This window comes from Hetaerina americana, unplaced genomic scaffold (genome assembly GCF_022747635.1).
Source record: "Hetaerina americana unplaced genomic scaffold, ioHetAmer1.1.p SCAF_8, whole genome shotgun sequence".
NCBI classification, from domain to species: domain Eukaryota; kingdom Metazoa; phylum Arthropoda; class Insecta; order Odonata; family Calopterygidae; genus Hetaerina; species Hetaerina americana.
Window position 1 is genome coordinate 68,301,926 of NW_027287427.1, and position 8,848 is coordinate 68,310,773.

Here is an 8,848-nt window from a genome sequence, read left to right on the forward strand (position 1 = left end):
AGGATATCATCTTGGAAGTAGATAACGCAAAATTAGTCTCACGTAACAGTTATTTGAAATATTATGCAATCTACAAGCAAATGAACCATCACTACGTCAAGTAACCATCTATACTTGCAAAAACTTTCTGGGAAATTTGATCATTATTTAATGCCCCATGTACCATTCAACTTGCAAGAGACCTATTGTACAATCATATCATATTTGATATTGCATCATATTTAAAGGTTTGGTAAGTACTGAATTGTAAATTCCTAATCAAGAGAGAAGATACGTGGTTAAGTTCGGGCAGTTACATGAGGGAGTCCGAAGATATGTATTTGGGAAATAACAGGAGGACAGGAATATCATGAGGAACCTGTTCAAACAGGATGTTCTTCGTTAATGGTTCGTAGTTATTAATGATAATAAATACACGTTACAAGATTGTCATTACAAGTTTATCAGAACACTAAATCAAGTTGTACAAAAACCTGTTAACAGAACCATTTAAATACAACATCTTAGGTAATGGATTCTCGCCACGCTGCCATTTCTATTCATGTATGTAGACGGTGGTGCTTCCCATATAAATTTCCTTTTATAATACATCCTTCTAGGAACGGGATTTAAACCAAATATCACTATAGTGTGGTCGTCGGAGGGATAACCACAAGCGTGATTTTATGGGCATTTATTTTTCTTCCGACAAGCACACCACAGATTCAACAACATAAGAGAATTTGTATTTTTCAAGCTACGCTCGTACGTTTAATCCATTTATATTCTCCACACCACTCAGTTACTCTAATCACAATTGAAGCCTCTTGAGGGAGCCACACTCATATATTTTTTTCTTCATGGAATGTGTGCGTATTTACGTAACCGCATGAGGGAAATTCATGACAGAAATAATAATGTGGATACAGAAAATCCGTATTGCATAAATGATGAGTTCCAATGCAAAAACAGGTTTAAATGATTTCTACATTCATTTAATACAACTTAAAACCCTTAACGTGTATGTAAAACATACACGATAATGGTTTTAGTGGGTTCTTGCCTTCGGTGCCTTGATGCTGACCACCTAATAGTCCGAGTTTGCTCACCATTTATAGGTGGCTGAGAACATTCTAAGTATCCATCACCTATTTCCAGAATTAAACCAAGTAAAAGGGAAGATATTGCATATTTCAAGACCAAATGTGCATATCAACTGTTATTCTTTATTCCGGATTCACTTCGTGGAATAGTGTGATATAACGCATTGTATCTTAGAATAAAGTCTGTGGAAAATTACAAAATCTTTGGATATGGACTGTTATCTATTTACTTAGCATAATTTCTCATGCCATTCTTGGTGTGTGACAAGAGAGGCATCTCCCTGTAGTAGCATTATAGAGGTGGCGAGCGGTTGACATCCCTAAGATTCACCTGGGAACCATCTGCGTTGGATGGTTCTAGTTTTCCAGCTGGGTGGGAAAGGTTAATCACGGTGCGATGGACTCTCCAGCTCATTTCTATGACATCCATTAGGTAACCAGATACGACCTTAGGAAAATATCAAACACGAAAATGCGGGAGGTGAGCTCTTGTCAGAATTGTGGCGTCCGAAGAAATGACAGCGAGTGAAATGAATGTAGGCGATGAGAGAAAAATAATTTCGAAAATAACAGCAACGTTCCTGCGTTGTGAGAAACAAGTTTCCATTAGGCCGGTAAATCAAACTATCGCAGCGGAAGTGCTCGCATTGAATGACTTGAAAACAAAGAACAGTTCGACGCTTAATGTTCAAGCGCTGGTTAATAATCGAATAACCATTGAATTTCAGCGAAGGCTTGATGCCTGCTACTAGTGTTGAATGTCAATGCTGAGGTGTCACTTTAAAATCCTAATGTGGAACTGTAAACGTTGCGTAACTCAAAATCGATTCCAGGAAGAAGTCTAAGGATAGCAAACATCGAGGACAATGAGCCGCTATCAGCGTAAAGATGCCGGACAGTGAAGATCACCTTTAAATCGATGTCGGGATGTTTCGAAGGTGATTAGACTATTCCGGCATTAATTTTCCGCCATTACGGATGATATTTGACATAATTTATTCTCCACAATTAATATCACGATTCCACCTCCCGCTTTCAACCGCCGATCACTCCCCAAACTCCGTTAAAAGCCTTCAACCTTTCCCCTCCTCTCCAGTGTCCGTCCCTCCCTTCCCCCTCTTATCCAGAAGCCTCCTCTCCCCCACCCCGAGCGAGATCCAACCCCTCTCACCCACCACTCTCGCTTTCCGCTGCTGAAGTAACAATTATCCCTTTCATCCGGAAGATTTGTCCCCCCCCCCTCTTCTTCTTTCCACCCCCGCGCCAACCGCCGTGCAGACTGGTTCACCCTCCGAATGGGACCCCCGCTACGTGACGCGTCAGTGTAGTATGTAGTATGGGGACGCCAGCCGACGTTACGTAACGTGCCCCCTCTTTTTTTCCAGCCTCCTCGTAGACGAGACTGCCACGGCCGTGGTGGAAATGACGGGCGCTTCATCTTCTGAGCCCGCAACCTTGATCGTGAGAGAACTGCATTGGTGTGGGAGGAGTCATCAAGGTGCTCGCCGCCCATGCTCAGTCAAACCAACGCCTCTCCGCGAGTGGGTTTCCAGAGTAAGCCGACGGACGAAGTGCCCTGCTCCATTTTTCTTTCGTCAGATAGCGCACGACCCGATCAAGAATCATGCAGAGAGATGAAAAAACCAGCTAAGTTGGCGCCGTGGGATTGCCTACAGCTGGGTAAAATTAATGTGATTAAATAATTCTTCGATAATTTTGATAAGTTTCAAAAATTTCAATTCATCTGTAATTTTGAATTCTTAAACTTATTAATCTTCAAATGTGCGTAAATAGGAAAGCAAATGACAAAGCAAGCTAAAGAAGTAGCAACCTTGAACCCCTATAAAAATGCTCCCGTAATTTATTAAAAACGTATAAAATACGATGATATCACGTAGGGAAATGCACGGTCTTTTATTTTCATAGTATGAAAAATATTTGAAGCACATAATATTCTGACGTGCACTAGAAGAGGTTCTCTTCTTATATCTATCTCGTAAATGAATAACATGTAGCATCCGAACCACACAGAGTGTGGACACATCATTTTAACTAATTACTCTCACTCCACATTAGCCTTGTATATAGCGATAATAAGTTAGCCATTAAATAGCGTAATGACAAGAATTCACTTAATATATTTGAGAATATAAATGGTATGGAGCGATTAAATTAATTTTGCCAATATTATGTTCATAAGACAGGTTTTGACTATTACCGAAAATAGACGCGCCAATGGTCAGAACAGTTCAACTATAATATAGTATAGCGATAATTACTTCACTGCTAAATAAAATTAATCATTAATCATTCATTTTATAGAGCTAATAACATAAATAGAATAAGGTTTCACAACAATAATCTAATGCACAGATGACATGTTCTGAATGAAGCAGTCAATCTACAGCAATTGCAGCATTAATATTCAGATTGGCTCGTTACTATGCACGAGGCGTCCACCTCTGGATGCGAGCCCATCTTCTGCATAACCAAATTACGTAAGACTTAAGTGTACACGGGACTTAAATCTCAAGACGTTATGTGTAGTCTTAATCCCGGAAGTTCGATCCCGGCACGTTTCGGGAAGATAGGATAGTTAAAACACTACCGATTAGTTGGTCACGTACTTAAGAACACGCCCATGGTTAATTTATTTCTGGGTTCGCCTCATTAAAGAGGTAGAGGTCTGGATGATGAAGTAGGATAAACATTTCCGCTAAGACTCGCCCCGTCAGAGGAAGTCTAAATTCAACCCTGACATTAGCGTTATGTAAAGAAGGAGCGTTACATAAACTTCGAATAACCCACGAAGGAAACGGGAAATTATCAGGGTGGTTTGACCCTGACTGAGGTGGCATGTCCGCAAACCGGAAGTATGTACGCTTATGGGCCTCATCTCTGAGACATGGAGTGAAAAAAACGATTAAACCTCCGAAATTATTTTCAAACAAACCACTTAGAAGGACTGCGTCACTTGGCATTTGCAAATATAAGGCAGTCTTCGGAAATGGATATACGAAGTTAAATTGCTATTCCTTTCAAACAGAGTATCACTGATAATGTTTAAGTAGATATATATTTTTTCTAGGAGATGAAAAAGGAAGTGTTATATATAGTAAATGTTACATCAAAAAATGTATTCCGCGTGCATGTGTTGAAAAGTCTCAAAACAAATAATGAAATACATCAACAGAGTAAATTTTTATAAAAAACTGTAGATATCAAATTAAAAGTTGATTTTAATTTTTAAGCAGATAAAAAGTGTTTTAAAATCCATTGAAATTATACTCACCAACTCTGGAAGTAGGTATGGAATTAATTGGCACCGCTACCCATTCCTACTAGAGACAATGAAATTTTAAGAGAGTGAATTCTATGGCTTTCGGCTTAACTTATTGGAACCAAAGGATGAAAAGTGAATAATAATAACCTTGTAAGTTATTATTTTTCACTTTTTAAGTGAGTTTTAATAACACTTACTTTAGTTAAGCACATGAACAATGGATTAATTTCATCAGGCCTTCACATATTTACTTGACAAAAATTTCATCGATTATTTTAGCCCATAATAAGCAAGCATTTATAATAAGCACATAGTTAATAATCGATTAACTACTTTGAAAATAATAATTTAACTTTTAGGCAATAGATCTGATTGACATAATTATTTACCATTTTTGGAGATGACATTTCAGAGTATAGTATATGAAGCTAAAAAAAATAACATTGTTCGTTTATCGAGATAATTTTTATGCGTGACGATATATTTAAGACGAATTTTTCATTGTAAATTAATGCTCACTAATAAGAGAGACGAAAGCTATTACAATGTTCCACTTAATAAATATTTATTTTCGACTACTTACGATGTACTACATCATTTTCAAGTGAAGCTCTCAATGTACAGAGTCCAATATATATGTATATTTAATATAGGAGGTGGGGAAACCAGGGTGTCTCCACGTGTTGTGAGGGGATGGGGGAGAGGCGAGTGGGAAAAACCGAAGCCTCTAAGGCCAGCAGAAAGAATGGGTAAAAGAGGGGGAGGGGGAATATTGCTCACTACTTTTATTTGCATCTTAAGAGCATTCCAATCCCTTAAGATTTTACATGGGAAAATTAATTGACACCTGCCACTTCCTATTACGTAAAAGTGAAACTATCACAGACAGAAAATTCAAATTCAGTACCCTAAAGTTTCTCAATGAATGCCATTACGATGCCATGTTATCAGTTCCAATACTAATTTGGTACGACTGTTTCTAAAAACCGCGGCACTAATCGATTGGTCATGAGGCTGAGCAATAAAAGCTATTGCAATCGCGTCAATGGGGTTACTGTTTAGGAAATATAAGGGTGATATAAAGAATACTACCATACATTAATTTAATATATGCACAATCGAAGTTCGTAGCAGATATGCGTTAATATAAATGGTACAGAGTTCAAATTTCATGAATGCGACGATGTATGATTAAAAATAGAAATATATTCTCTCATTTACCTCAACCAAACTTGCATAACTTAAAGATTGCATTGAAATCATTTGTGCGTTCACTGGAAAAACGGTAGCAAGCGATACCGAATCGCATAACATTGTATTTTTTTAATTTCAAAAATATTACATTTACAACAAAAGCTCGAAGCCTAGTTTGATGATTTGTTGGCTGGGATGATGGTATTCACTAGCCACCAAGCAATGCTAAATAAGCGTTCCTTTTAACTACAATCTTCTCTCGTAACACTCAATCTCATATTTTGCCTGTTTTCCCTAAAACGCGATCTTAAAAAAATCAGAAATAAAAATTAAAAACCAGGACCGGTGGAACCGGACAGGTAACGGAGTGATTTTGTATGCGCATGGCATATTAAGCAAGAGGTTTTGAGCAACTTATTAGTATTTCAGGCACGTATCTTCGATTAGGCGGCGCGTGCCGACCATATTTCACCTACTAAATTATCAATTCACTTCACACGGTTACAATAGTTTTATGGGGCTATTTCTCGAAACCAGTCGTTTGCGTAACGCGGGGAACCCCTGAATTCCACTCGAGATCATGGGTACTGTTTAGAAAGACATAAGCTGAATCGGACAAAAGATCAATGAACGGTCACCGCAGACTTAAGTCCTGTTGAAACAAACTTTCCTTTCGAAAATCCTTACGGCGAGAGTCCGTGCTCCTCGTAGGAACTACGTGACTCAAGTTCAGTGGCCTTATATAATTCCCCCAAGAGAACCTGACCGATACACGACCGTGGTCGGGAGGGTATTGTTACTCTGTGCCAAAGACCTGAACTTCTATTCCCTGGACGGGAATACGCGTGGGGCGTTCAATTGTGCCCTGAAGTACATCTTACCGGGATCAGGCAAAGACGCAATCTAGGATTTCTCCCCTCCTTTCAATTAGACAAACCTCCAACGTACATATTATTGTTCCAAAATTTACATTTTTTGTCACCGGGGTAGGAGTTACCTCGCACAAAAGCAATGAAGACGCTAACTTTATTTCTTTCCTCGGTATTCTTCTGCAATACTTCGCACAATCGCACTTCACACAATACGTGCTTCGCAAGTAGCCGCAAAGGCAGGTGGCGGGGGACGTTAGGGCACCGGTCATTCACGCATAAATATATATATATATATATATATATATATATATATATATATATATATATATATATATATATTTCCCCATACACACAAGCACAAATTCACATGTATAGCAAAAGAGTGTGAGAGGGAGAAAGTAAGCCAAGCCAAATCCCGTCATATTTCTTAATACTTTCCATCAACTTTAGTGCGATTTGAGAATTCGAGGGAAGAGAAAAGAGTAATTTTGGCCAACAATAAGGGTGGCAGAAAGCATGAAAAACGGAAGAGGAAAATAATGCAGTGAAAACGATAGTATGGACTGGAAATACCTCACAATGACATGCAATAGTTGCTGGTGATCCCTCGAAACATACCTGCAATAGATATGATGAAAATCATTTATTTATCTCTAGGCATCAAGCCGTTACCCTGGCAATCATAGTGTATTTTCATTCTCCATGAATAAATCTTCCCTTGGACGGCACAATATCATTAAGACCTGCTGACTGGCTGCTAGACGATCGTGTCTCCTTGTTCATCAAAGAATACATGAGGGATTTTCATTTCTTGTTTATTTCCGAGATTTAAAAAAATCGGAAGACTTAATTCCCCCGTGAAGCATCGGAGTGACCAACAAGAGAAAAATCACATAAGTTGTAACGAAGAAAATATGCCTTGCTATTATCTTTTGCCATTATACTTTCAGTGTCATTCCTGCCAGGAATAATAATTTCATGCCCATGCATTGTGCGTGCAATTCATTTCCTTTAACGATGCAGCGGTTTCAGCAATGAGACAGGTCCCATCAATAAGCGTCGTACCGTGAGAATTTTATAGCCAGAGCATGATATCTCTTGCACTTGGGATTGATTCGCGGCCGTTACGAAACCATTTAACACATACTGAGAAGGATTTTTTTCGCTCAATGGCAAAGTTCATTTTTTGCAATATCAGTTTCAACAGGTAGGTTTTCCTTATTCTGCTCCCTTTTTGCGATCGCGGCCAATTATTTTTTTCAAACCGCGCTCGTGTCGTGATGGCATGGACTGACCGGTTGGGGGGAATACGGCGAGGAGGACAGGGGGAGAGGAGAGGATTACCGTTCGCGTGAGGGGGGCGGCGAAGGATTCGCCCCGCCTGATGAGGTCGCCCCGGCCGTCGCGTTACGTAACTATCGTCGGCCATGCTGCATTCCTAATCGCGTGCCTGGCTTCATCGGTCTACTCCGGCGGTCACTCGCAAAGGAGTCGACATCGGTTAATGTACGACCACCCGCCACGCCTCACTCATCTTGAAAGGGTTTTGGACCATGTGTTGAAAGTAGTAGGGACCTAAAGAAAAGGATTGTGTTAGCCATAGAAGATTTCACAAGGACGAGGGGGTTGATGACAGGGAAGTTAAAAGTGAGAATGTTAAGAATATATTATCGAGTATCTTAGTTTTGTACGTTGCGGAAACTTCGTCGCTGAGGCAATATGATAGACGTATATTGCAGGCTTTTTAAATGTGGGTTTGGAGTAGAGTGGTAAATGTAAATGAACGGAAAGAAAAACAAACGAAGAAGTATTTGGCATGATGGAGAAGGAGAGAGGGTTGTTGGGAGAAATCCAAATGAGAGAAGCAAAGTGGAGGTAGGGTATTTTGGATGACAGTAGGATAATGAAGATTATTAAAGAGGAGAGAACTTTCGGCAGGAGAGGTAGGGGGAGGAAGAGAACTGGCAAAGTGGTTGGGGTGAAGGGAGGTATAAAGTATGCGGAATTGAAGATGGGCGTATTTTACTAATGCAACAATTTCAGAGTGTAAAAATTAATTATGCATTGTTGGGCGAGAAATGAAGTGGTGGTTAGTCTGCATTCATCCAAAACCTACCTTAAACGATATACTTCTGAATAAGGTCTTGTTCTCATCACTAACATTTCTGCAACGATAAGTTTCCACCCGCGTCGTATCAGTGATGGAAACGTTAAATAAGTTGAACTATGCAGCTCGATCCTACCTGCTATTGATGACTTACCCACGCAGGTTAGCTATTTATTTTAGCTAAAGTACGATTGAGGTAAAATCATGCCGAAGAAGCGATGGGAATCAAATGAATCGAGAACTGTACGGACGTACAGTTCCCAAAGGAAAACCCAACTTGTTAGTTTTGTTGATAGCGAGGGGAGAAAAC